Here is a 5,721-nt window from a genome sequence, read left to right on the forward strand (position 1 = left end):
TCTTCGCACCTCTACTGCTGGACTCTACTTCGCACTTTTTTTTATCGAATGCTTGTCAAGTTGCTTGCCTCTAAGTGAGGCTGAGTGTGGTTATATATACACTTTATCTCATGTCCTTTAGGCTGACATGATCACAATATTTAGACCAACTTCTTCTAGCATGTTCTTCCATCATTGTAGGTCGACTTGAAGAGGATAGGTGACAAGGTCTTGGTGGATACTTTACATAAACAAGTTTGAATCTATACAAAGTGTAACATGACTTCATTACATGACAATGACTATCATTTTTATGACTATATGACAAATAATTCCTAAATAATCTCAATGGGAGTCTTGTCTCAAAGATAAAATATCTTGCTCATGAAACCCATGAAGCAAGTCAATACACCTTTCTACAGTATTCATTATAAAACACCTGAAAAAGAGGAGCAATGGAAAATTCTAAAGAAAAAATGCACGTAAACAATAATTTACAAAAAAAAACCCAACCGTCAGTGATAGGTCCATTAGTTCCATGTAGAACTAAATCCTTTGTATTACAACCACAATCCAAAGGAAATACCACAATCTCATAGACTAAAAATCATTCAAAACCATTAAGTCAGATATGGGATGGGAAGCCCCATTTCCTCATAATAGATATGTACTATTCTCTCTAGAGGATAAAATACCTTAGTTGAAATGCTATTAAATCCTTTCTCAACCTCGACATTAGCAACAACACCAACCTTAATGCAACCTTAGGTCCAAATAGCATTCTTTCCTACTTTATAATATGAAGACAAGACTTCCAATATACTCGATGATATCCCCCATAGGAAATAACTCCAAGAACAAATCTCACTTGGAAGTATAAGAAGAAATATAAGATGGGAGGATCCATAAAATTCCAAGAAGAAATATAATGTGGGAGAAAATATATGTAGTGGATAGGGAAAAAATGATGGGAATGAAATCAAATATTGAAAAACCTCTAACATTTGCAACAAGATTGATCAAGAAACATGGAAAAAGTGTGTCATCTATAAGTGGTAGCTAAAATCTCTCCTCTAAATAATGAATATTGTCTCTTGAAATAGTAAGGTATTAGGTAACAAAAATACGAAAGCATCCCTAAGGGACCTAATAAAATTAGAACATCTCATTATCTTGCTAATCCAAGAGATTAATATGGAGGAATGGTAAGATTTGAAGATATCAAAGAAATCATGGTGCTTTAGTGATGGAGTGGTGGTCATATCAAGAGGCTGTTGAGAAATCTAGGGCATCAATATTAGGTGATTTCTCTTCTAATGATAAATGCTTGCGAATGATTTTTACTTCATTATATTATGATATTCTCTTTAGTTAGATTATTATTGTGTTATTCTTCATCAAATAGCTATAAAATCATAAAGAGACAAGAGACAAGAGGCACGTAATATAGGTGATCATCCAAGGCCAAAACCTCTCCAACTTGAGAGGAAAACCAAAACGAATTCTTCTTCTTATAGAGACTTCAATTGACAAATACCAAGACCAAGACCCTTGACCTATTTAACCTCTCCAAGACCAAGTCACAAGGTTTCCTTGATGAGTTTCTTCTTCCTTGAGTCAACGATAGTCAAACTCCTTGCTTCTTCCTCCTTCTCGGCTATCCTTCATAATTTTGGTCCCTTGGAAAAAAACTGCAACTTTCATCCCTAATTCAAAAACCCTAGCTGAGGTATATGAGAGAGAAACACTTGTATTCCCTTTTCTCTAGATGGAGACCTCTCCTTCAACTCAACTTGACAATCGCCTTGTTTTTCTCCAAAAATTTCCCTCTCACTATGATTGTGGTATCTCAATCCTTCCTGTAGTAGACAGCCTTGGATCTTCGCACGTGTGGAGTGTACTAGCCCGAAAAAATATTATAAAATTACTTTGGTTATGACCCTCCTTACTTTTCTTGGTGATGAGACAGTTACTTGAGATCCTCGCACTTCTTTTCTCTTCTTCTTGCTTGACCAAAAATATTTTTCTCAAATGGACGTCGAGTTGCACTATTTATAGTGTTTCGTCCACCAATATAAGTCGACTTGAGAGATTCCTAAGCCGACATGTCATTTGGTGTAGATTCATTGCTTTATTTAAGGTCGACTTATTGGAGGTTCTTGAGCTTGGTATTGGAGGGTCTTTTGACTCTTTCAATGACACACATACATATGTAACATGCCCAACAAGGGTATTCCATACATGAGATTGACTCAATAGAATTTTATGACTTGATGACAAAACCTAAAGGCTCACAATGGGAACGTTAACTAAAATAAAATTCCTTGATCATGCAACCCATGATTCAAGCATTACAAAAATAATTTTATTTTCTTCTTTACGTCAATTACATAAAATCACAATTACACGTGTCATTATGAAGATCGAACCTAGTTACACTTTTCAAGAGAGGAGAGTTTAGGGGGTTGTGTACTCTTTAGAACAACTATGTTTTGTACTTGAGCTTAACCCCTCAATCATAACATTAGATTATAGTGAGTTTCTCTCATCAATAGACTATTAAGAAAATCAATATATTTAATCTATACATTCTTGTAGACATGGAAACTAAATATTTTGGGATTGATGTTAGTGTTAATTAAGAATACAAAATAATAACCAATATTGTAGAAACTAATTTGAGAAGAATTATACCCAATCTAATGTAAAATAAACAAGGAAAATTTATGCAAAATTGGCAAAGAGTGGATAATATTGTGTTGGTTTGATATTGTCTTGGTTTAGGAAGGCATTCATTCAAGAAATGAGAACCAAGAGAAAGGAATGATGATAAATCTTGACATGGTGAACACATTCAACTAGTTGAGGCATTCCTATTTATTTTAGGTAATAATTTTGGATTTCTCTCTTCATTCATTTCACGGGTCTCATCATGCATTAGCACTCCATGGACGGATCCTCTAGTAAATGGAAAATTGATGTTGAAATTACCTAGAGAGAATAAATTACCAAAAATAAAAACATTACAACTACCAAAAAACATAAACATTAAACACAATGCATAGAATTTACCTTGGGAAAACCCCACTCTTGAAAAACCCAACCTAATGGAATTCCATTAGATCCCTTGGCTAAGTCGGACAAGCGAGCCTTTACCATTCACATCCCTAACACCATTACAATGAATTCTTCCAAGCCTTTTATTGCATGAATTCCATTGGAAAATTACCATGGAAAATCAAAAAACCATGGGCCCAAAAGACTCACTAATGGCTCTCAACTTTGACTCTTTACCCGAGTCAAGTTTACTTAAAATTCGCCCTTTAAACATTGACTTAAGGTTTCCCTGAATAAATCTAGCCAAATGTTCCAAGTGAGTCAACCCCACTCACTCTAGCACTTCCCTCCTCAAAGGTTATAACTTAGGAATCTTCATTCCCCCTATCACCTAAGTCTAACATCATACTTTACTGACAATTTCATGTCTTACCATATCTTACAACAGTATGCCCATTTATATGCAAATTTAAAATTTTGACTCTATTATAATAATATATTTTTTTATTATTGATGATATGCAGACCTATCCTCTAACCTTGACATGCTCTCCTCTCCAAAGCTAACATATTTTCCTTTCTAGATCCATCTTATTGATTGTCTAATCACACTATGATGCCCACAACCTTCATTATCTTAACACAATACTAAAGAATGTCGCTCACAACCATTTCAATCTGCATCGTTGGGGTTTTTGAAAAAATGGTACAACTTGAGCTCGCTATTGTTTTTTCCGATGACGGACACACCTTGAATCTGACTCCTCAAATTCATTCACAATTGTAGACTCCGACATTTTCATTCTCCACCAAGAACTCAAACCATAGACCCTAAAACACATAGAGGCTGCTAGACTGTAGAATTTCCCATTGTAGATCAACAGATTATGCAATATACTAAAGCAAAATACAAGATCTACTTCTACAACAAACTTTGCGGAATCTTAATCGAATATGAGCGAGATCAATAAGAACACATATAACTGAGAATGAGAAAGCAATCAAACATGAACATAGAAGAATAATCCTAGGGAAAGCCTTAGCCTAAAACCCCAATCTATGTATTATCATACAAGTGGAAATATCTCAAGATTACACAAAGTTTTAGCTCTCAAGCTATCCAGCTCTCAGTACAATCCCTCACTGTTGCTCATAAACAATCAAAGGCTTCTCACAAACCTTCTCCTTTGCCCTCCAAGCCTCCTATTTCCTTGCGCAGTTTCTCCTGGGTCCTCAAGCTGCCACCTGTGTGTAATTACCTCACACACTGCTCACTAACCTCTGAAATAATTGTGCAATCCTGAAGGAGATAATCCCTGCTGCATGGATGAGTTTCCTTTATAGGAAAATTCCTCCAACTGATAGTACATTGTCCCTTTCTTTAATCTCAACTGGGTCTTTCTCTGAACTCACATGCATGAGTTATTTATGAGAGAATATTTAGTTATCCGGAGAACACTAGTTGCATGCATGCATGCATTAACTGACTGAACTCACAATTAGTTCCTCCAACTGTTTGGAACTAATTTAACTGGACTTAACTTAGTTAACTAAGCTAACTAATTACAACTCAAATACAACTCATCCTTATCTCCTTAATTAAGGGATAACTTCCTCAATCAAAGGGATAACTATTGCATGTCTTCACATAGACTTCATGTTTGAATTTCTCCAACTAATTAACTCAAGATGAATTAATTAATTATTTTTCAAATAGATTTTGAGACCAAATTCGAATTTTAATTCACAATTTTAATTTAGGGACTAATTAAAATTGGAATCTATCCCGAAATGCTATTTTTAGCATTTCTATTTTGTGTTATTTCCAACAGAGTTGGAGTATATCCTGAAGTGTTATTTATAGCAATGTTATTTTTAGCATTTCTAGTTTTAGCATTTCATGTTGCTATTTTCAACACTCCCTCTCAACAAGAAAGGCATTCAACTCGAACCCAATCTTGAACCTTTGGAATGTTCTGCATGCAACACTTCTCTCAAGTGTTGTTGCTCCAGAAACTCTAGCAACACAGAAAATATCCAACCTAAATTAGAATGATGCCTCTGTCATCAAAGTCTCTGACTACTATTGCCTCTATCGACTGAAAACTCTGCACCTCTGTGCTCTTTAGTATCTGACTGCTCTAGCCTCTATCACTTTGATCTCTGACTACATCAATCACACTAATTCATCATGCTTCATCCGTGTTTCTACTGGTCCTATCTCCCAGCACTGCATCCGCACTGCACCTCCTCTCATCACGTTGCATCGTGTTGCGCACTGCTGCACTGCAACTCAGTTACTGAGAAGTAAGTAATTGATCTCCCTATTGGGCTAGAAACACCCTCTGATGTTGAAGCTTCCTCTATCGCTGACAAGTGCTCCCTCTCTAACCTTTGTACTGCTGCAACAACTCCATGCATCTCGCATCGTTGCACACCTCTCTTTGCCATCCTGCATTGGTGCAACACTCTTGTGCCTCTCGCATTGCTGCAGCCTACTAGCTCAGCGTTGTCTTGGGACTTCTGCATTGTAGCTCTCTCTGTCGCTCCATCTGCATCTGTCTCTACCCACTTGGCCAGTCCTATTACTCCTCATCGGAGCTCCGTAGCAAGGTCTAATCAAAGGGGATGGGTACCTCAAGGATCCTACCCCTATTTCAGCCTTCTTGGGACTATCACTTCACAT

The sequence above is a fragment of the Pinus tabuliformis genome, chromosome 3_2 (genome assembly GCF_031772625.1).
Source record: "Pinus tabuliformis cultivar Carrire ecotype Pingquan chromosome 3_2, CPIR1, whole genome shotgun sequence".
NCBI classification, from domain to species: Eukaryota; Viridiplantae; Streptophyta; class Pinopsida; order Pinales; family Pinaceae; genus Pinus; species Pinus tabuliformis.